This window comes from Salvelinus alpinus, chromosome 24 (assembly GCF_045679555.1).
Source record: "Salvelinus alpinus chromosome 24, SLU_Salpinus.1, whole genome shotgun sequence".
Lineage (NCBI taxonomy): Eukaryota > Metazoa > Chordata > Actinopteri > Salmoniformes > Salmonidae > Salvelinus > Salvelinus alpinus.
The window spans coordinates 21,871,458-21,893,749 of record NC_092109.1 but is presented as its reverse complement, the minus strand read 5'-3'; the positions used below and the strand labels follow the sequence as shown (position 1 = coordinate 21,893,749).

Sequence of the window (22,292 nt, the reverse complement as noted above, 5' to 3'; positions counted from 1 at the left end):
TTGTGCATTTGGGTGGTGCTGATGTTGCAGAGGTTTTAAAGACACTCTCTGGCTAAATGTTTTTTTTCTATTTTGAGTCTCTATTTTGAGTCTCTTTGGAAGAGACCGCGCAAAGGTGTACTGTGTACACGTTTTGTGTGAAAGTGCACCCTTTTTACAGAGTTATTGTACCACACACACACAAGAAAGTGGCTGTGCTGTGTGTGTTACGTTATGGAGTGGCTGTGCTGTCTGTTAGGCTGTGTGTCTGCTTAGAGGCAGGGGGTGTTATAAATACGTTATGCAACCACCAGCCATTGTAGTTATTTGCCTCACACATTGTGGCTCAGCTAATCATTCCCCAATTAAATAGTGATGTTAAGAGGATAGACAGCTGCAATGTGACAGAGATGGAGTCACAGCCATCCTCTCTCTGATTGGCCTCTCAGACTCTACTGAATAGCTGTGTGTATAAAAAGCGGCTATATTAAAACGATAGACAAAAGCTGCATGGCTTGGCAGTCTGGATGAAATAAAACATCTAAGCACTGCATTGATACTGGCGCTGTATATTTTAGTTAAGTGCTGGCATTATTATTATGATTATGCAAATGTGTAGACATGTGGTAGCGATCTATTCAGGGCTACTGTGTGTGTTTGACAATGAAGACCCAAACGGCACAAGTTAAATGTTAAGCCTGGCTTGAGGAAGGGAGGTCAATGTAGTATGCAATCATTGTCGTTTCTAATTCTTGTTTTCCATGTCTGGTTGTGTTTTTGTCTTGAGAGAATAAATCGGCAACATGATATTGACAAATATGTCAAACACACAAGCACACACAACTTTACTTCGTATTCTAGAAGTATGGCATAGTTGTCAAGGATTCTAGCTAGCATTTTGTAATGGGATATGGTTGGCATTCTCTTGACAGGCATCAGCGTTCATGTAGTATTCTTTCCTCCCTGCTACATTACGTGTTGTGAAATACATGATCTGTCGGTGTTGGATTTCAAATATCATCCTTCTATTTCCTGCTGTCTTTGCATTGCAAATCTCCTTACAATTGACTGACAAGGTACAGCAAGTACATACTGTACCTAGGAGCTTCCCCTTTAGAGGTGTGTGCTTAGTTTTTCCTGCTCTGCAGTCCAAAATCCTAGAGAGAGAAAGGGGAGAGAGAGCAAGAGTGATAGGGAGACCAAGACAAGAGAGAGAAAGAGAGACTCATCAACATGTTACATTCATTTAGCGGTACGGTTAAACAGGGTCTCTCTGTTCTTTCCCTCCTCATTTCATAGATCGCCCCAGTAGCCTCTGGTCCCCACTGGGTTTGCTGTCTTTATATTGTCACATGTAAACAGAGCATTTACATAATATGTAGCTTGACAGCCTGGATGGTATACAGAGGCAGGAATCTCAGACTAACACGTTTCCCCACAGCCATCCATGGCCCCATGCTGCTGTCGTGTGTGTGGCTTATGATGCTCGTTCGATTAATGAAAGAATCAGAAGAGGAGGCTCAGGCATTATGTATTTGCCTGGGGAACAGAGTCTCTGGCACTACAACACAAAGGTTGCAGAAGCAGGCTAGCTCGACTACCTCCTCACGTCTTGGTTACCTATCAAACAGTAGGAGACATCGAATTCAGCTGTCAGTGCAAGGTATTGCCTTGCTTGTGACAAGACAATTAAATCTTGCATCTATACGGAGTGAAATCCATTACACTTCTCATTAAAAATGAAAAGTAGAAATCTGCAATCACATCTGTTACACATCTGGGCCACTGTCAGACAAACCGATCTGAGTCATCTGTCAACTGGATGGATTCAAAGGAAAATCTACATTCGGTTTAGTTGTTTTGTGTTATACATATCCTTCATTTTGATGAAGAGTGGGCTGTATTTAACAAAGGGCAGCCATGCCCTCCAGATCCACCATCAAACACGATGTGTTTTCCTATACAACGAATACGTTTACAGTGAATTATTGTGGTAATTACTTGTCTGAGCCTTTTATGTACATGCACAGGATGATATAATACATAAACATATACTGCCAGTCTACTGCCAATACAAAAATTATTATTATTCACCCTGTTTGCACATCTCACCCAAACTAGTGGAGGTAATATGAAATTAGCTTTTGCAAAAATGTACAATGTGTTGTGAAAACTATCCAATTATCTATGAAAGTATCCAGCTGTGAAATTGGCATAAACGCTCCCATGGTCATAGATTATTCCAATCACACTTGGTAAAAAGGTAAAAATGATAAAGCTGTCTTCGTTCTCCTATGCTCTCACCCTCAGGTTCCCAAAAACCTTAGCTACAGAGACAGTTACAATGTCACATATGACTCCTTTTCCACCTCTTTTTGTCTCCCTTTTTGTCTCCCAAGTAAGTAAGTTGAGAAATAAATAAAGAATCGGCAGCAGATGCTAACTGGCAATGAGAAGTGAATAGCTTTGTAAATTTCCCCAGGGCTTCCGCTGTCTTTGCGATTTACTGGTTAGAAAGTGGTTGAATCAGACTTACAGGGAGACAAAGCATCCCTCTCTGCCTCCCTTATCAAGAGAGATTATCCCAAGGCGGACCGTTGGACAATGCCAACCTGATCAGCAACAAACAAATCTCTCTCGTTTTTAATAACCTCTGCAACGTGCCTCATTCTGCACGCCAAACACACACATTTAGGACGCACTTGTGCTTGTTTGGCACAACGGAAAGGTCACCATCACATGGAGCAAAGAAACACTATGTTGCTACACTTACCCCACCCCCGGAGGTGTGTGTCTTCCTTCCCTAAGAGTAATTGGAATGCATTGGTTAAGGAATCGGCTGCGACGAAAGTGCCCTTTTTCTCCCTTCTATGCATATTATACAGTGGCTTGCGAAAGTATTCACCCCGTGGCATTTTTCCTATTTTGTTGCCTTACAACCTGAAATTAAAATAGATTTTGGGGGCGTGAGTATCATTTGATTTACACAACATACCTACCACTTTGAAGATGCAAAATATGTTTGTTGTGAAATAAACAAGAAATAAGACAAAAAAAACGGAAAACTTGAGCATGCATAACTATTCACCCCCCAAAGTCAATACTTTGTAGAGCCACCTTTTGCAGCAATTACAGCTGAAAGTCTCTTGGGGTATGTCTCTATAAGCTTGGCACATCTAACCACTGGGATTTTTGCCCATTCTCCAAGGCAAAACTGCTTCAGCTCCTTCAAGTTGGATGGGTTCCGCTGGTGTACAGCAATCTTTAAGTCATACCACATATTCTCAATTGGATTGAGGTCTCAGCTTTGACTAGGCCATTCCAAGACATTTACATGTTTCCCCTTAAACCACTCGAGTGTTGCTTTAGCAGTATGCTTAGGGTCATTGTCCTGCTGGAAGGTGAACCTGCGTCCCAGTCTCAAATCTCTGGAAGACTGAAACAGGTATCCCTCAAGAATTTCCCTGTATTTTGCGCCATCCATCATTCGTTAAATTCTGACCAGTTTCCCAGTCCCTGCCAATGAAAAACATCCTCACAGCATGATGCTGCCACCACCATGCTTCACTGTGGGGATGGTGTTCTCGGGGTGATGAGAGGTGTTGGGTTTGCGCCAGACATTGAGTTTTCCTTGATGGCAAAAAGCTCAATTTTAGTCTTATCTGACCAGAGTACCTTCTTCCATATGTTTGGGGAGTCTGCCACATTCCCTTTGGCGAACACCAAACGTGTTTGCTTATTTTTTTCTTTAAGCATTGGCTTTTTTTCTGCCCACTCTTCTGTAAAGCCCAGCTCTGTGAAGTGTACGGCTCAAAGTGGTCCTATGGACAGATACTCCAATCTCCACTGTGGAGCTTTGCAGCTCCTTCAGGGTTGTCTTTGGTCTCTTTGTTGTCTCTCAGATTAATGCCCTCCATGCATGGTCCATGAGTTTTGGTGGGTGGCCCACTCTTGGCAGGTTTGCTGTGGTGCCATATTCTTTCAATTTTTGAATAATAGATTTAATGGTGCCCCTTGGGATGTTCAAAGTTTCAGATATTTTTTTATAACCCAACCCTGATCTGTACTTCTCCATAACTTTGTCCCTGACCTCTTTGAAGAGCTCCTTGGTCTTCATGGTGCCGCTTGCTTGGTGGTGCCACTTGCTTAATGGTGTTGCAGACTCTGGGGCCTTTCAGAACAGGTGTATATATATACTGAGATCATGTGACAGATCATGTGACACTTAGATTGCACACAGGTGGACTTTATTTGACTAATTATGTGACTACTGAAGGTAATTGGTTGCACCAGATCTTATTTAGGGGCTTAATAGCTAAGGGGTGAATATATATGCGCGCACCACTTTTCAGTTTCAAATTTTTTAGAATTTTTTGAAACAAGTTATTTATTTAATTTCACTTCACCAATTTTGACTATTTTGTGTATGTCCATTACATGAAATCCAAATAAAAATCTATTTAAATGACTGGTTGTAATGTAACAAAATAGGAAAAATGCAAAGGGGAATGAATACTTTTGCAAGGCACTGTATGTTGGATATACATGAGTGTGTATGCCTCCACCTGTACCAAATACATAATATGCCATAAAGCCACTTTCGCTGTTGTAGCATGTTGCAGTTTTGTAGATTGAATCGTTATTGACTGGGGATCAATCCGTGCTTGAGTGAGTGGTAGAATGGTCAGCTTTTGCCTGGCCTTGACTTCCTCTCTCTGTGGCGTATGTACTCTATGATGGGGTTGACTGTGTTTTTAGATGATGTTGCTGTGGTCATTGTTCGCAGGCTCTATCTCAAGTCCTTGTGTGGCAGAGAAATCCAATATAAATGCAAATCTCTGTCCGTTAATGCATTTTAAAGGCTGGGAATCAGCATTACTGTAATCAAAGGAGGGAGATGGAGGTTGTTATTAAAAATGAAAATGTTTATGAAAATGTCATGATGGTGCTTATTGATTGATCTTGGATGTGGTGTTTGTGGTGTGCGAAGGGGAGTCTTGCCTCACACTGTCATTGGACCAAGATTCATTACCAACTGAAAATCTATCCAGGGTTTGAATCGATTAGCCTCCACAACGATCTACAGAAAAATTACCCCGAGGCATCACTCAGATGTCCACTCCAGCAGCTCTATCAGAATTGGCCTTATTTTGTCTAATTTAGTTTCGCAATTTTCCCATTGCTGAAACGCTAACTTGTGATTTGTGGTAGTCATCAATGTGATTACAGAAAAAAAGCACCTTGCACAGATTGTTTTCTGGCACAGATTGATTCCTAGCTTATACAGCGCTGACGGCGTCACCTAAACTGCCGTCAAGTTCAAGAGATGTGGGGCTGTATTTTATAAATGACAGACTTGGACCTATTTCTCAACAAATGCCATTTTCTCAGAAGGCCTCCGGAGCACCTAACTCAACAACTTTGGCAATTGGTGTTCAGCACTTTTCAGCACAAGCTTCATCTTTGCATGGATATTTCATCTGGAGAAAGAGAGATCCTCAATCTCTCTCTCTTTCTCACACACACTGTATAATAGTCAGCGTAAGTTGCGAATGAACATAGTTAACTCCTGATTTGGTTTCCCCCTCTATTTCACTAACTCCTCTTAATCCACTTTATTCCATTTGATGGCATCGTTAAATGTGTTTAGACTAGGTGAATTTCTTGTCTGGATCGTCATATTTGTGTGTCACCAACCACATTAGGATCTGTATCCTCTTACAGTATTTAGATTAACACATTTTATGATTGGTTCTGATGGCATCAGTAAACTTTTAGATCTCAATCCATCATATAAATTTGACCATGTCCTATTTGTTCAGTTGCCTTTCACATTAAGGGCACAGGTCTATCTCAAAGTTGCACATGATACAGCAGGTGTAAACGGTACAGTGAAATGCTTCTTGCAAGCTCAACAGTGCAGTGCAAGTATCCACATGTCACACACTTGCCGTTCACTTAGTTTGTATAATGCTGCTATACATAAACACAACGGTACCATACTTGCAAACATTAGAAACATTTTAACTTGGACCTCCGTCTCAAAAAATGTGCATCAGCCAATTCCCCCAGCAACATTTTATTTGAGGAAAATACACTCCACTGTTGGTCCTCGAGTCAAATAATCCCTATGTGACGAAGTAGATGTAACATAGACGCAGGGAGTCAGGAAGCAGGTGCAGTTGGTGAGTTTAATAACAACGAACATGGAACTCTACAAACCAAGAGAAGCGTCTGACATGGAAACACGAACAAAACTAACCGATGACTAGTAACAAAGGAGTGCTATATGATGGGTAAGTAATTAGGGAGTAATGAATTCCAGGTGTGGCTGATGATGAGATGCAGGTGTGTGTAATGGTGGTTGCCAGGTGTGCGTGAAGATGGTTTGCCAGGACCGCTAGTTAGTAGACCGGCGACATCGAACGTCGGAGGGGAGGAGTGGGAGTAGACGTGACAGTAGATGATTATAAAAAATGCATATAAAACATTGTAGGCCTACATTCAGGTGTACACGTCCATGTAATATAGTCTATGCAATATCGCTATTACGCCATAGCAGTGCGTTTGTCTGCAAGGCTGAAGAAAGACTTAGCTCTTGATGGACGTGTACACCTGAATGTAGGCCTACAACGTTTTATATGCATTTTTATAATCTACTGTCACGTCTACTCCCACTTCTCACGTTCGACGTCGCCAGTCTACTAACTAGCGGTCCTGGCAAACCATTATCTTAATTTTCAAGCTGTTGGCTGCACGTCACTTCTTAACACTAACACAATAAATGTAATTCTACATTTCAAAGGGGGAAAAAAAACTCATGCGAGATATAAACCCTTGCCATAATCTGCAACAACCACAAAGAGCTAGACATTCTACACTGTGAGCTATATGACCAGTCAGTCTAATGCATGTGATCTAGTTGCTTTGATTATCAGAACGTGCCATTGGACTTCTGTTAAGTGCGCTTTCATGAACAAGTGTGGGATCATGTCCAAGTTCGTTGACAATTTTAATTGGCTGAATTGAACCGGATATAATCACGGACAGTTTACATTAGTAGTATTGAAGCACACATCTACCAATATCCTCACACTCACACCAAGCACAGCACATCGACCATGTTTGGTGGGTAGGTTTGAGATACAAGACATGCTCATTTATTTGCCAAGCAGTTATACTGTGATTTGTCTAATGCATGGAGATTATGCACTTCTATAAATGAACATTTCTTCATCAGTTTAATTAGATCGACTTGTCAGAGATCACCTGATTAGCCTTAAATTATTGTTATACATTCACCACTGATCTTCGGCTTCCCATGTGCAAACAGTATGTCCTTGTTAACCTAGGCTTTAAACTGTTCATCAAACAGATATCACTCTAGTCTTTACTTAATCTACACCTTTTCTTCAACTCCCATTTTTTGTTGTTCACCTTTACTGTCGCTATCATCCCTCCATCCCTTTGATGCTTTATTTTGTCCTTTCATTGGTAATGCATACAGTGTTGTGCACCACCCTAATGCAATGTGCTATTAGCCCAAATAACAAAGTATGCCTATTGATCTGATAAGGACAAAAAGAGAGGCATTGAAAGGAGCCAAACTCATTCACAGGTTTAATTGTGAATAGTCTGTCTGGAGAGTGTTGTTGGGCCCTTTGTTTTAAGTGCCGGTAGAAGACAAATCTTTTGTCCCACTCAGGCTAAGTTGAATGAGTCTGGATGATCCATCAGTAATTAGATAGAGCAGGGGTGGATCATTTAGATGCAGTCGGCAGATCTGAGGCAAGGCGAGGGGAATGTTTAATTCAGGGGGCAGCCGCAGTTGTCCACATTCTGCAGAGAGAGGGGGTGAGAGAGAGAGAGAAATAAAAAGTGAGGGAGAGGGAAATAGAGAAGGCATTAGGGAGCAAGAACAAGGAAGATGGCAGGAGTGTGTCTATGTGCAGGTGAAGGAGAGCGAGATTTTTTTTTATTTTAATTTTAATTTAACCTTTATCTAACTAGGCAAGTCAGAGACTGGGGCAGAGGAAACCAGTAAATCTGCGTCATGAGGGGAGGAGGGGAGGGGGGGGGGGGGCAGACAGAAACAAGCTGACAGAGAGGTCAGAGTCAAGGTGATAAATAATCAGGGACTCCTTTACGACACGATGCCCCCTCCTCTCCAGCCCTCCTTTCAGCACTTGCAGGAACTTCCCAACCCTGCACTCATCTGTGGTCACTTACCCTCTACGACTGATTTTATATCCATGACGCCAAATATTTATCCTCCGGGAGCAAGGTTTACCATCTCTCTACTGTATAATTGCCATCACCGCAATGTTTGTGAGACATTTTTATTGTGCCGCAAAAAAATAAAAAATACAACATTTCCCCTCGGAACAGCAACAGCCTCCCCAATTATAATCACACCCTGAAACTGAGTCAGCCAGTCAGTCAAGTCAGAGAGGCTCAGCTGTAAGTTAGGGAATCAAGAGGGCTGATCTGGGGAGGGAGTTTTCTTGTCTCTTCCCTCCTCAAACCTTGGATAATCAGCCCTACTGTGGGATTAGTTAATTACTGGCAGGGAGAGATGGTAATTATACGGAGGAACGGAGCTAGAGGAAGTGTCGGGGTTAAGTACTGACTAATTCACTGTGTGGGACGCTGCTTGCCTGGCTGCCAGAGTCCCCCGAGACTTGCCCACATCGCCTCACCCCGGGGGAGGAAGACGATAGGAAAGGATGAGTGCCGTAGATCCTGCACCATGGAATTTGAATGTGTACCATTAGATGCTATAGATTCCAAATGTGTTAGCTAGTTATTGAATACAGAGCTAATTGTAATATCAGATATCATAGATTTAGATGGTTCTGAAGATATACTGCACCATGGATTTTAAATGCGTACCATTAGATGCTATGGATTTTAATTGTGTTGTGGTGATAGCATAGCTGTTTAATGCATACTGTAGCTATCATATAGATATTGCTGCTTCTAAAGATGTGAAATGCACACTATAGATACCATAGCATACATTATGTAAAAATATAGGCCTGGTAGATGCCTAGAGTTCCAGTGGATGTCTACTATAGATTACATAGCATATTTGTAAATATACAGTATGTCCAAATATATGCTTTGCAGATCTGATAGATTTCAATGGCTGATAGATTTCAATGGCTGATAGATTTCAATGGATTTCAATGGCTGCATTTCCCAATTATTGTCAAAAGATTTTATCTGATTGGTCAAAAGAACAATTGTTGGTAAAAGATCAGAATTTTGCTGGCTGTGTAAACAGAGGCAAATTCGTATTCCTATTCTATTTAGGGCATCAGTGGAAGTTATTGTTTAGAGAATTCAGAACAGCAGCAGATGGATGAGATACAATAAGCGGCAGCTGGAGCATTGGCAGTAACATTTGTTTAATTTTACTGAATGTTTGTCTTGACCTTGACACCTCTCATTCTTATGAGTAGTCTGAAAGTGTTGTTGTTATGAATTAGATTTGCATGGAATGCAACACAGAGCGAGTGTTTTATCAATCAACAGAAAAGTGAGCTATAAAGCTACACGTTTCTATTGGCAGATGATGAAATTGCAGGCCTAATGCAGTTGCTTTAGACGGCACCAACATCCTATTCACAATATATTTTTCAGTCATTATTCCCATACCTGTCTGAGTATATTTAAATGCAAGATCAGATGCTGCTGATGCCTTTTCCGCTTTTATCAGTTTCCACTCTTCTTGACCAATGATGTCACTTAAAACACTTGAGTACAGTTGAGTGTAATACAACTAAAAATGTTATCCTCATTATTTTCTCTATCTCCTCTAATTTGCAGTATATTATGTGAGCCTAAATTAGTTTAGCTGCAAGATCTCTCTCTCAGATGTGTTAATCAGCAGTAGTTATTCTATTACATTGTTGATTAGATCCAGACAAGTGGCCAGGCCAGTCACCTGCAGGTCTGATTCCAGCATCATGTCCTGTAAACCGCTAGATTAAACGGAATTAAGAGATTGTCGTGATTAGATCCATTTCAGGGTTCATAGCACAACAACCTCAATGTGTTCAATTAGCCTAGCCATCAAATTCAATCTATTGAAATATAATCATAGCAGTGTGTTTAAGTAATAAGGCATGAGAACCCTGGGATTATCCTGTGATAACTCCCAACTAAGGGCTGTTCTTAGGCCCAATGCGAAACCAAGGGCCGGGAAACAGCCTTTAGGAGGGAGCTATCACACAATAATTACCGGGTTCTCATGCCTTATTGCTTTTATAAAACTGTTGCCAGCATGTTTTCACTAAAAACATTATTTTAATGACTAAAACATTTGTATTTCATCCCGTCACCAGACAATATAGTCTGGGCAAAATCTACTTGTTAGTTCTGAGGTTCTGAAGTTGCTAACCAAACAGGCTGGTGGCACGATGTTCGTAATAATGAAGGTAGGACCAAGGCGCAGCGTATGTTGAGTTCCACATATTTTAATGAAAGTAAAACTTAAGTCAATACAAAAACAAATAAAGAATAAACGAACTGTGACGACAATTCAGTGCGAACAGGCAACTAAACATAAACAATATCCCATAACCCACAGGTGGAAAAAATGCAACTTAAGTATGATCCCCAATTAAAGACAACGATTACCAGCTGCCTCTAATTGGGAATCATACACAAACACCAACATAGAAAAATAAACCTAGAACCCCACATAGAAATAATAAACTAGACTAAACACCCGTAGTCACGCCCTGACCTACTCTACCATAGAAAATACAGGCTTTCTATGGTCAGGACGTGACAGTACCCCCCCAAAGGTGCGGACACCCCGACGGCAAAACCTGAAACTAAAAGGGAGGGTTAGGGGGGGTGTCTAGTGTCGGTGGCGGCTCTGGTGCGGAGCGAAGTACCCGCTCATCCGCCAGCATCGGGGGAGGCTCTGGTGCGGGACGAAGTACCCGCTCATCCTGCGGATCCAGCCATGGACCCAGGCTGAACACTTTGTCTGGACTGGGCATCGGCACAGGGGAAGGCTCCCGTCATGGAGCGGGACTGGACGCTGTGCCTGGACTGGGCACCAACGCAGAAGAAGACTCTGGCCTTGGAGCTAGACTGGACGCGGTGCTTAGACTGGGCATCGGTGCAGGGGAAGGCTCTGGCCATGCAGCTAGAGGTTTCGAACCGTTGATCGTCGCAGGAGGTTCCGGACCATGGACCGTCTCAGGAGGTTCCGGACCGTGGACCGTCTCAGGAGGTTACGGACCCTGGACCGTCTCAGGAGGTTCCGGACCCTGGACCGTCTCAGGAGGTTCCGGATCCTGGACCGTCTCAGGAGGTTCCGGACCGTGGACCGTCTCAGGAGGTTCCGGACCGTGGACCGTCTCAGGAGGTTCCGGACCGTGGACGTCTCAGGAGGTTCCGGACCGTGAAACATCGCCAGAAGCTCTGGACTGGGCACTGTCGCCGGAAGCTCTGGACTGGGAACTGTCGTCCGGAAGCTCTGGACTGGGAACTGTCGCCGGAAGCTCTGGACTAGGAACTGTCGCCGGAAGCTGGACTGGGGCTCGTCGCAGGCAGCCTGGTGCATGGGGCCGGCACTGGTGGTACCGGGCTGGTGACACGCACCTCAGGGCGAGTGCAAGGAGCAGGCACAGGACGTACTGGACTGGGGAGGCGCACCTCAGGGGGAGTGCGAGGAGCAGGTACAGGACGTACTGGACTGGGGACACGCACTCCAAGGAGAGTGCGAGGAGCAGGAACAGGACGCACCTAACTGGGAAAGCGCACTTGAGGGAGAGTGCGAGGAGCAGGAACAGGACGCACCTGACTGGGAAGGCACACTTGAGGGAGAGTGCGAGGAGCAGGAACAGGACGCACCTGACTGGGAAAGCGCACTTGAGGGAGAGTGCGAGGAGCAGGCACAGGACGTACCGGGCTGTGGAGACGTACTGGAGACCTGGTGCGTATAGCCGGCATCAATGGTACCGGACCTTTAACACACTTCGCACGGCAAGTGCGAGGAGCTGGCACAGGACGTACTGGGCTGTGAAGGTGCACTGGAGACCTGGTGCGTATAGCCGGCATCAATTTTTTCGGAACTTTAACACACTTCTCAGAACGAGTACGGGGAGCTGACTCAGGTGGCACCAAACTGACAACACGTTCCTTTAGTCCAAATCCGTGCATCCTCCACCAACTCAACAACTCTCCCATTTCTCTCTCCTCCAAATTCTCCTTCCTCTCCCAGACTGGCTTTGGTTCACTCCTCGGCTCCGCCGACTGCTCCATGTGCCCCCCCCCAAAAAAATTATTGGGGTTTCTGTGGCATTCCTCCCCGACTTCGTCGCTGTCCCTCCTTCACAGCTTCCGCCTGCTTCCATGGCAGGCTCTTCTCTCCTGCCATTATGTTGTCCCAAGTCCAGGATGTTCTCTCCCTAATCCCCTCCAAAGACCAGGATGCCATTACCTCCCGGGCACGCTTCTTGGTCCTTTGTAGATGGGATATTTTGTCACGATGTTCGTAATAATGAAGGTCGGACCAAGGCGCAGCGTATGTTGAGTTCCACATATTTTAATGAAAGTGAAACTTAAGTCAATACAAAAACAAATAAAGAATAAACGAACCGTGATGACAATTCAGTGCGAACAGGCAACTAAACATAAACAATAAAAAATGCAACTTAAGTATGATACCAAATTAGAGACAACGATTACCAGCTGCCTCTAATTGGGAATCATACACAAACACCAACATAGAAAAATAAACCTAGAACCCCACATAGAAATAATAAACTAGACTAAACATCCCTAGTCACGCCCTGACCTACTCTACCATAGAAAATACAGGCTTTCTATGGTCAGGACTTGACATCTGGTCGTTTATTGTATTCAAATGTTTTGACCCAGTCGTTCATTCCGTTAACTCCACGTTGCTACTGTATAAACAAATAACAAATTACTTCCATGTCAAATAATTGGCATGTGGCTGGCTAGCAAGAGGGTCAAGAGTGACAAAAGACAATAACTTCAATAAATAATGATTTACTAAATCATGTATAAATAGGCAACAACCAGCTGATTGTCGAGTCAATAAGATCGGGAGGATCGCTAGGTTAAGGATAACGTTAACGTTCCTTCTCCTTTGCTAGCTAGCTAGCCAACTAAAGCTAACACATGATCACATCAAGCAACTGAAATGACTGCAAACTATGTTTGTTTTACATTTGTTTCTATTGCCTTTTCTTTGGATATATCCATTATAATGATCCTGATATTTGCCAGGAACAGATAAGCTGTCAGTCTCGTCACGTTCATATGCATGGCAGTGTTGGGATCGCAAAAAATTACTGAAACATGTTGCACAGGTCGGATAGGCACACAGCAAGGCTTATATTAACCCTGCTGTTTCCAAACCAAATGCTAGCCTAGTAGCATGGGGAAAAAATGGCTAGATGTTTTTTTTTCTGGGGGAGATTAAGTTTATGAATGTCTGGCTGGGCTGTGGGACAGTGGATGAATCTTGTTAAATCTAATTGAACTGTTAACAGGCATTACCAGTGGAATGCAGGGATTGTGATGCTATAACCCTGCTATCAACCATTCCAAATGTACAGTTTTTAAAAATGTATTTGTCAGGCCATCCGGGATAGTAATTATTTGTTGCTGTAGCGATACATTAATTTAGCTTCTGTTTTTAGCAACCTTACATCTTTGTCCTTTGTCTTGTCGTGTCCCATGTATATATCTTTTTATATATTTTTCTTCGCATATCTTTTTCTATTTTTCTTAACCTCAACTTCAAAACACTCCTGCAACCCGCCTCACCCAATGTGGTGTGGATCTGCTTTTTTCTAAAGTATTTTTCTTTACCTCTGAATCGGAATCCCCCAACAGAAGCTAGCCAGCTAACTAGTTACTAGCTAGTAGTCAGCTAACCACTGCTAGCGGTCATCAGCTACCTTTACCTCGGAGAGAGCATACCAGAGCATACCGGACCTATTTTCTCTCCATATCCCCGGAATCCTACCGCAAGCTCTTAACCTTCTCAACTGGATCATTTCAACCTTCTCACCTGGATCATCACAGCTAGCTAGCTGCAATCCGAATCCGACTACTCCTGGCTAACGTCTCTGTCCCGAAGCAAGCACCAATTATCCTGGAGCTAGCCCATGCTAGGCCCATCTCCCGGCTAGATGAAGAGGTCCATCAACCACTCCTGGGCTACAATACCTATTTTGCCAACTGGCCTGGACCCCTTTTACTGCCTGTACGGGGTACGGAACCCCGACGATTCTTCACGACTGGACTACCGAAGTAATCTGCCTGAGGGGGTTACTCAACTGGCTCCTACGTCGCGACGTCCCCTGAATTCCGATCTGCTAGCCGCGGCCCGCTAGCTGTCTAGAGCATATCGGACTGTTAGCTAATAGGTCCATCGGCCAATTTCTCGTGCCACTATTCCTATTTTGACAATCAGCCTGGACCCCTTTTACTACGAAGCCCTGCTTATCCATCACGACTGGACTACCGACGTAATCTGCCCAAGGTTTTTTTTCCAACAGGCCCCTCCGTCGCGACGTCCCCTGAATGCCCATCTGCTAGCCTGCTAGCCGCGGCCCGCTAGCTGTCTAGAGCACATTGGACTGTTAGTTGAATAGATCCATTTGCCAATAGGACTGGACCCCTCTGCTACACGGAACCCTACTAATCCACCACGACTGGTCTATTGACGGAACCGCACGAGGAGGCTAAAACATACTTTCCTCCATCGCGACGTCCCTCTAAGGCCCTTCTGCTAGCTTGCTATCCCCGGCCTGCTAGCTGTCTGAATCGATGTGTCCCCAGCCAGCCCAACCATTCACTGGACCCTTATGATCACTCGGCTATGCATGCCTCTCCCTAATGTCAGTATGCCTTGTCCATTACTGTTCTGGTTAGTGATTATTGTTTATTTTCACTCTAGAGCCTCTAGCACTGCTCAATATGCCTTAACCAACCATTTAGTTCCACCTCCTACATATGCGATCACATCACCACTCAGGTTTACCTCCAATGTACTCACACACTACCATACCATTGTCTGTACATTATGCCTTGAATCTATTCTATCGCACCCAGAAACCTGCTCCTTTTACTCTCTGTTCCAAACGTACTAGATGACCAGTTCTTATAGCCTTTAGCCGTACCCTTATCCTACTTCTCCTCTATTCCTCTGGTGATGTAGAGGTTAATCCAGGACCTGCAGTGCCTAGCTCCACTCCTATTCCCCAGGTGCTCTCATTTGTTGACTTATGTAACCGTAAAACGTGGTCCCGTGTGGCTCAGTTGGTAGAGCATGGCGCTTGCAACGCCAGGGTTGTGGGTTCATTCCCCACGGGGGGACCAGGATGAATATGTATGAACTTTCCAATTTGTAAGTCGCTCTGGATAAGAGCGTCTGCTAAATGACTTAAATGTAATGTAAATGTAAAAGCCTTGGTTTCATGCATGTTAACATTAGAAGCCTCCTCCCTAAGTTTGTTTTATTCACTGCTTTAGCACACTCTGCCAACCTGGATGTCTTAGCCGTGTCTGAATCCTTGCTTAGGAAGACCACCAAAAACCCTGAAATTTTCAGCCAACATAGAACTGCCAAAGGGGGCGGAGTTGCAATCTACTGCAGAGATACCCTGCAGAGTTCTGTCTTACTATTCAGGTCTGCACCCAAACAATTCAAGCTTCTACTTTAAAAAATCCACCTTTCCAGAAACAAGTCTCTCACCGTTGCCACTTGTTATAGACCACCCTCTGCCCACAGCTGTGCCCTGGACACCATATGTGAATTGATTGCCCCCCATCTATCTTCAGAGCTCGTGCTGCTAGGTGACCTAAACTGGGACATGCTTAACACCCCGGCCATCCTACAATCTAAGCTTGATGCCCTCAATCCCACACAAATTATCAATGAACCTACCAGGTACAACCCCAAATCCGTAAACACGGGCACCCTCATAAATATTATCCTAACCAACCTGCCTGCCAAATACACCTCTACTGTTTTCAACGAAGATCTCAGCGATCACTGCCTCATTGCCTGCATTCGTAATGGGTCTGTGGTCAAACGACCACCCCTCATCACTGTCAAACGCTCCCTAAAACACTTCAGCAAGCAGGCCTTTCTAATCGACCTGGCCGGGGAATCCTTGAATGATATTGACCTCATCCCGACCCTCATCCCTTAGAGGATGCCTGGTTATTCTTTAAAAGTGGCTTCCTCACCATCTCAAGCATGCTCCATTCAAAAAATGTAGAACCAGGAACAGATATAGCCCTTGATTCACTCCAGACCTGACTGCCCTTGACCAGCACAAAAACATCCTGTGGTGTATTGCATTAGCATCGAATAACCCCTGTGATATGCAACTTTTCAGGGAAGTTAGGAACCAATATACACAGGCAGTTAGGAAAGCTAAGGCTAGCTTTTTCAAACAGAAATTTGCATCCTGTAGCACAAACTCAAAAAAGTTCTGGGAAACTGTAAAGTCCATGGAGAATAAGAGCACCTCCTCCCAGCTGCCCACTGCACTGAGGCTAGGAAACACTGTCACCACCGATAAATTCACAATTGAGAATTTCAATAAGCATTTTTCTACGGCTGGCCATGCTTTCCACCTGGCTACCCCTACCCCGGTCAACTGCCCGGCACCCCCGACAGCAACTCGCCCAAGCCTCCCCCATTTCTCCTTCACCCAAATCCAGATAGCTGATGTTCTGAAAGAGCTGCAAAATCTGGTCCCATACAAATCAGCCGGGCTAGACAATCTGGACCCTCTCTTTCTAAAACTATCTGCCGAAATTGTTGCAACCCCTATTACTAGCCTGTTCAACCTCTCTTTCGTATTGTCTGAGATTCCCAAAGATTGGAAAGCTGCCGCGATCATCCCCCTCTTCAAAGGGGGAGACACTCTGGACTCAAACTGCTACAGACCTATATCTATCCTACCCTGCCTTCCTAAGGTCTTCGAAAACCAAGTTAACAAACAGATTACCGTCCATTTCGAATCCCACCGTACCTTCTCCGCTATGCAATCTGGTTTCAGAGCTGGTCATGGGTGCACCTCAGCCACGCTCAAGGTCCTAAACAATGTCATAACCACCATCAATAGGAGACATTACTGTGCAGCCGTATTCATCGACCTGGCCAAGGTTTTCGACTCTGTCAATCACCACATTCTTATCGGCAGACTAAACAGCCTTGGTTTCTCAAATGTCTGCCTCGCCTGGTTCACCAACTACTTCTCTGATAGAGTTCAGTGTGTCAAATTGGAGGGCCTGTTGTTTGGACCTCTGGCAGTCTCTATGAGGGTGCCACAGGGTTCAATTCTCGGGCCGACTCTCTTCTCTGTATACATCAATGATGTCGCTCTTGCTGCTGGTGATACTCTGATCCACCTCTACGCAGACGACACCATTCTGTATACTTCTGGTCCTTCTTTGGACACTGTGTTAACTAACCTCCAGATTAGCTTCAATGCCATACAATTCTCCTTCCGTTGCCTCCAACTGCTCTTAAATGCAAGCAAAACTAAATGCATGCTCTTCAACCGATCACTGCCCGGACCTGCCCACCCATCCAGCATCACTACTCTGGACGGTTCTGACTTAGAATTTGTGGAAAACTACAAATACCTGGGTGTCTGGTTAGACTGTAAACTCTCCTTCCAGACTCACATCGGCTTACTATTTCGCAACAAAGCATCCTTCACTCATGCTGCCAAACATACCCTCGTAAAACTGACCATCCTACCAATCCTCGACTTCGGCGATGTCATTTACAAAATAGTCTCCAACACTCTACTCAACAAATTGGATGCAGTCTATCACAGTGCCATCCGTTTTGTCACCAAAGCCCCATACACTACCCACCATTGCGACCTGTACGCTCTCATTGGCTGGCCCTCGCTTCATACTCGTTGCCAAACCCACTGGCTCCAGGTCATCTACAAGTCTCTGCTAGGTAAAGCCCCACCTTATCTCAGCTCACTGGTCACCATAGCAGCACCCACCCGTAGCACGCCCTTCAGCAGGTATGTCTCACTGGTCACCCCCAAAGCCAATTCCTCCTTTGGCCGACCTTTCCTTCCAGTTCTCTGCTGCCAATGACTGGAACAAACTGCAAAAATCACTGAAGCTGGAGACTCATATCTCCCTCACTAGCTTTAAGCACCAGCTGTCAGAGCAGCTCGCAGATCACTGCACCTGTACATAGCCCATCTGTAATATAGCCCATCCAACTACCTCATCCCCATACTGTATTTATTTATTTATCTTGCTCCTTTGCACCCCAGTATCTCTACTTGCACATTCATCTTCTGCACATCAATCACTCCAGTGTTTATTTGGTATATTGTAATTACTTCGCCACCATGGCCTATTTATTGCCTTACCTCCCTTATCTTACCTCATTTGCACACACTGTTTATAGACTTTTTGTACTGTATTATTGACTGTATGTTTGTTTATTTCATGTGTAACTCTGTGTTGTTGTATGTGTTGAACTGCTTTGCTTTATTCTTGGCCAGGTCGCAGTTGTAAATGAGAACTTAATCTCAACTAGCCTACCTGGTTAAATAAAGGTGAAATAAAAAATAAATAAATACAAAATCACACTCACCAAAAGGCTTTTCAACCTCTGATCGTTTCCGAGTCAACACTTTTAAAAGTTGTAAGATCATAACAATTACACAGTAGATACGGCTCAAAAACACACTGCAACTATAATTAATGCGAATATATAGTGTGAATATCAGTGCTTTACCATCTGAAATACTTTTATGGGAAGCTTCAAATTAATTTGGCAATTTTTGTGTTCTGAATTACAATGAGGATGGTTGAGGCTTTCTGGGTTCGGCCCATGCTTAGCCCCATCTCTAATTCTCCCTCTCTCGTCATCGTGATATTTTGACCGGTAGTTCTACAGGTTAAAGGAGAAATACACTTTTTTGGGGATCAAAGCTATTAAGTGAAATTGAGGAGTGCCAGAGAGCTCATACTGCGCTGGAAGGAGAAAGTCAACATTCCCCAAAAACAAAAACCCCATATTTTCAGATGAAAGGAACTACACTTCCCTCTCTCTCTCTCTCTCTCTCTCTCTCTCTCTCTCTCTCTCTCTCTCTCTCTCTCTCTCTCTCTCTCTCTCTCGCTCTCATTATTTTGGCAGTTACCTGTATATTAAATGGACAAAGTAATATAATGGGCATAGGGATAGAAAGGTCAGATATGTACAGTATGTTTGATGCATATAAATGTTACATCTTTATTTATGTACAGTATCTGAGCACAGAGTTCCACTCAGCTGGATAGAGGTAAAAAAGCAAAGAGAGTTCTTGGTGTCCCAGGTTAAGAAAGGCCTGGTGGCCTCCGTAGCAACCAACACGTGATGTCCTCTCAGGTCTAAAATACAGAAATTACATTTAAAAAATGTCCTTGTGTATGTAAATGAAACACATTTGATCAATTTCATCATGCAGCATTACTCTCCAAAGTTGTTGGGACATTATTTTATGAAAACCCTGCATTTGATGTTTTCAGTTAATACAGTACGTCAGGGTTTGAAGTTGCTTTTCTGTAGAGATTGTCCATGATTTGTGCAAGGTATTGTTGATTGGTAAAACTTTTCACTTTGCACAGGTATAAAAGACCAGCACACCATTACTTGGAGGTAAATATTCACAACTGTCAATCCTCTCTAGTTCATGTCAAGATATGTCTTACAGACACCTGGGAACATTAGCACTGAGTCAGTCTGATTAGTCAGCGCTTGTCTATTTGTCACAACAACAAAATTAGTATATATAGAATATATCTCTCCAACACAGCCTCTCTCATCATTCCCTGTGAAGGACGTATGGGAACATCAACAGGGAAACTATCAGATTCATCACCACCACGCACATCTATTTTTATGAACTCCGGCTCGGAACAATCCCACCGATGTTTATAAATGCCCCTCTGTGCTGTCTGAACTCCATTATTGCCTGTGGCAGCTGATTCACACAGTACATTAAAATAGGCACGGATTTCACTTTATCATTTCTGGCCTTGATGTCACCTGCTGTGTTTAGAGATCCATCCCACACCGGTACTGAATAGAAAGCAGCAAAGCAGCACCATTGAAAGCCAAAATAAAAACCTCATCGATTTCCACATGGCCCTCTGTAGTAAAAAAGGCAATTGGATTAAGATTTATTCCATAATATGTTTAAAGGCCTCGGCGGTTCAACATTATCCAGGAATTCAATTGTATATCTGTGGCTGTTTGATTTATGGCTACTGCTTTAGTTGTCTGATGACAATGAAAGCCCTGATTGTAGTGCTTTTTCCCCCTCTGGCCATCGGTATAATGCACACCACCGCCGCACATGAGAAGCTTTAAGGTTTGAGATATAAAAATCAAAATCACTGGGGGTCCCCACTATGGAACAGTGGGATAATAGCTTAGAGATGAACTACCCACCAAGGGACTTCAACACTTGGGTAATGCCTAACAACCTAGATCTCAACATGTGGGGATAATTGGTTTCAGTTAGGTATTACTTCTCTTGTATGTATGGCTCGCAGAAGGGTGCTATCTGCTGTGTCATATCAGCCTGATAATACCTGAGTCATGATTGGTCCACTATGGTAGGAATAGGATTTTGTATGAATATTAATCTAATTTAAATAGAATTTCCTTCAACAGATGTGTATTGGTTGTACAGACAGAATAATGAGAGTGTTCTAATATGAACCACCCTATCCCTTGGAGGGTGAAGTGATATATGGAATGGACACTTGTGGAAAAGGCTGCCACGTACACTAAATAAAAATAAGATGTGGTAAATGTTCAAATCACTTAGCATTGTCTGTTTGATCTAAGAGAGATGTTTGATCTAAGAGAGAGCCCAGCTTGTGAGGAATGGAAGGAATATGTCAATACAGTGTGGAGATGCATTTTACCACATCATTCTTCTGGGAATTATAATTACTGGATCACAATCTATCCCAAGCAGCATGCCAGCTTTGCCTACAGAGACATCCGTGTAAGCAAGCCTCATCGGAACATGAAGGCTTCTGTAACACCACCAGAGCCAAAAAGATAGGCCTACAGTAATGTAGGATCCTGTATCTCTACTGGAAAGCTGAACAAGGACACATATTGGTTTTCACAGCATTATGAAAATGGTATTTGTAGCTGTCTTTCTCGGACACATAGAGCTGTCAGAGAACAGTGTGGTTCAGAGCCCATTCAGCCGCAATGGATTATCTGAACACCCTCTTTTCATGTCACCCATTTCTAATGGGGAATTGAATCTGGGTGTGGGATTACTTTTAGAGCCACTGCCTGGTGGAGTGTGCACTTTATCGCTCTATAGAAAGCGATTAGATGCATCTAGGACAGCGACTAAAGGTTCCTTAGATGGTGAGTTTCTCCTGATCCCATGGAAAAAGGTTAAAGCTGTCTGTCAAATCTGTGGTAGCTTTCAAGACTGGTGTATATCATCGTAAAGGTAATGTCTACCATGTCATCAAGAGCTATATATGCTTACTTGATTAGAAAATATATAATATGAATATATTTCATTGAGCGTTATGTGGGTTAGTGTAGGATGTAATGTTCTCCTTCAAATTAGTGTTAGACGGCAGCTAAGTCTAGCTTTTCAAAGCCTGATTGTCTCTCAATCCTCGGGGCGTCGACTTTGACAGAGAAGATAGTGCCTTGATTGGCCACATTTGTCTCTGAGCATTCTTCTCCCTCCCTCCCAATTACACATTTTCATATTCATCTCCTGCTCGCTGCATAATAAGAGGCAGATTGAGAGTGGTAGCTCAATGTGCGACAGATTATGCTTAATTATGGACCATGCACTGTGGATGTTCTTTTTCTTCAGGCCTGCAAGATGTTCACATTTGAAATAGAAGCAGACATGACCAAAGCCACCAGTACAGTCATTAGTTGTTGCATTCCCTGGTGAGATATGTCCCCATTCACCACTCATAGAAATCAGGGGGAGCCAGACACTTTTGATTGCTCTAATGTCTTGTCTCAGCTCTGGGAAGACGAGTAAACAGAACAAAACTGCAGAGAGAGGACTCGATAAATAATTGGGCGGGAATGAAATGTTCCCTCCAAACGAGGTTGCAGGGGAATTAGTGGAAGATGGATAGCTCTTCCTCAATGTTCTTCCTGGCATCAAACACAATAAGTTGAAATGCCTTTCGAAAGTTTTCCTGGTGGAAAACATATGAATAATCTTTCATTTGCATTGTGGAGAAAGGAAAATAAAATACTGGCATTT

General features: G+C 43.6%; 1 protein-coding gene across 1 annotated transcript in view; it reads left to right on the top strand.

Moving 5' to 3' along the window:
• The window catches only part of LOC139552311 (BMP/retinoic acid-inducible neural-specific protein 1), a 142,424-nt gene that overhangs the window by 37,152 nt on the left and 82,980 nt on the right, over nt 1-22,292 (top strand). The window lies entirely within an intron of this gene.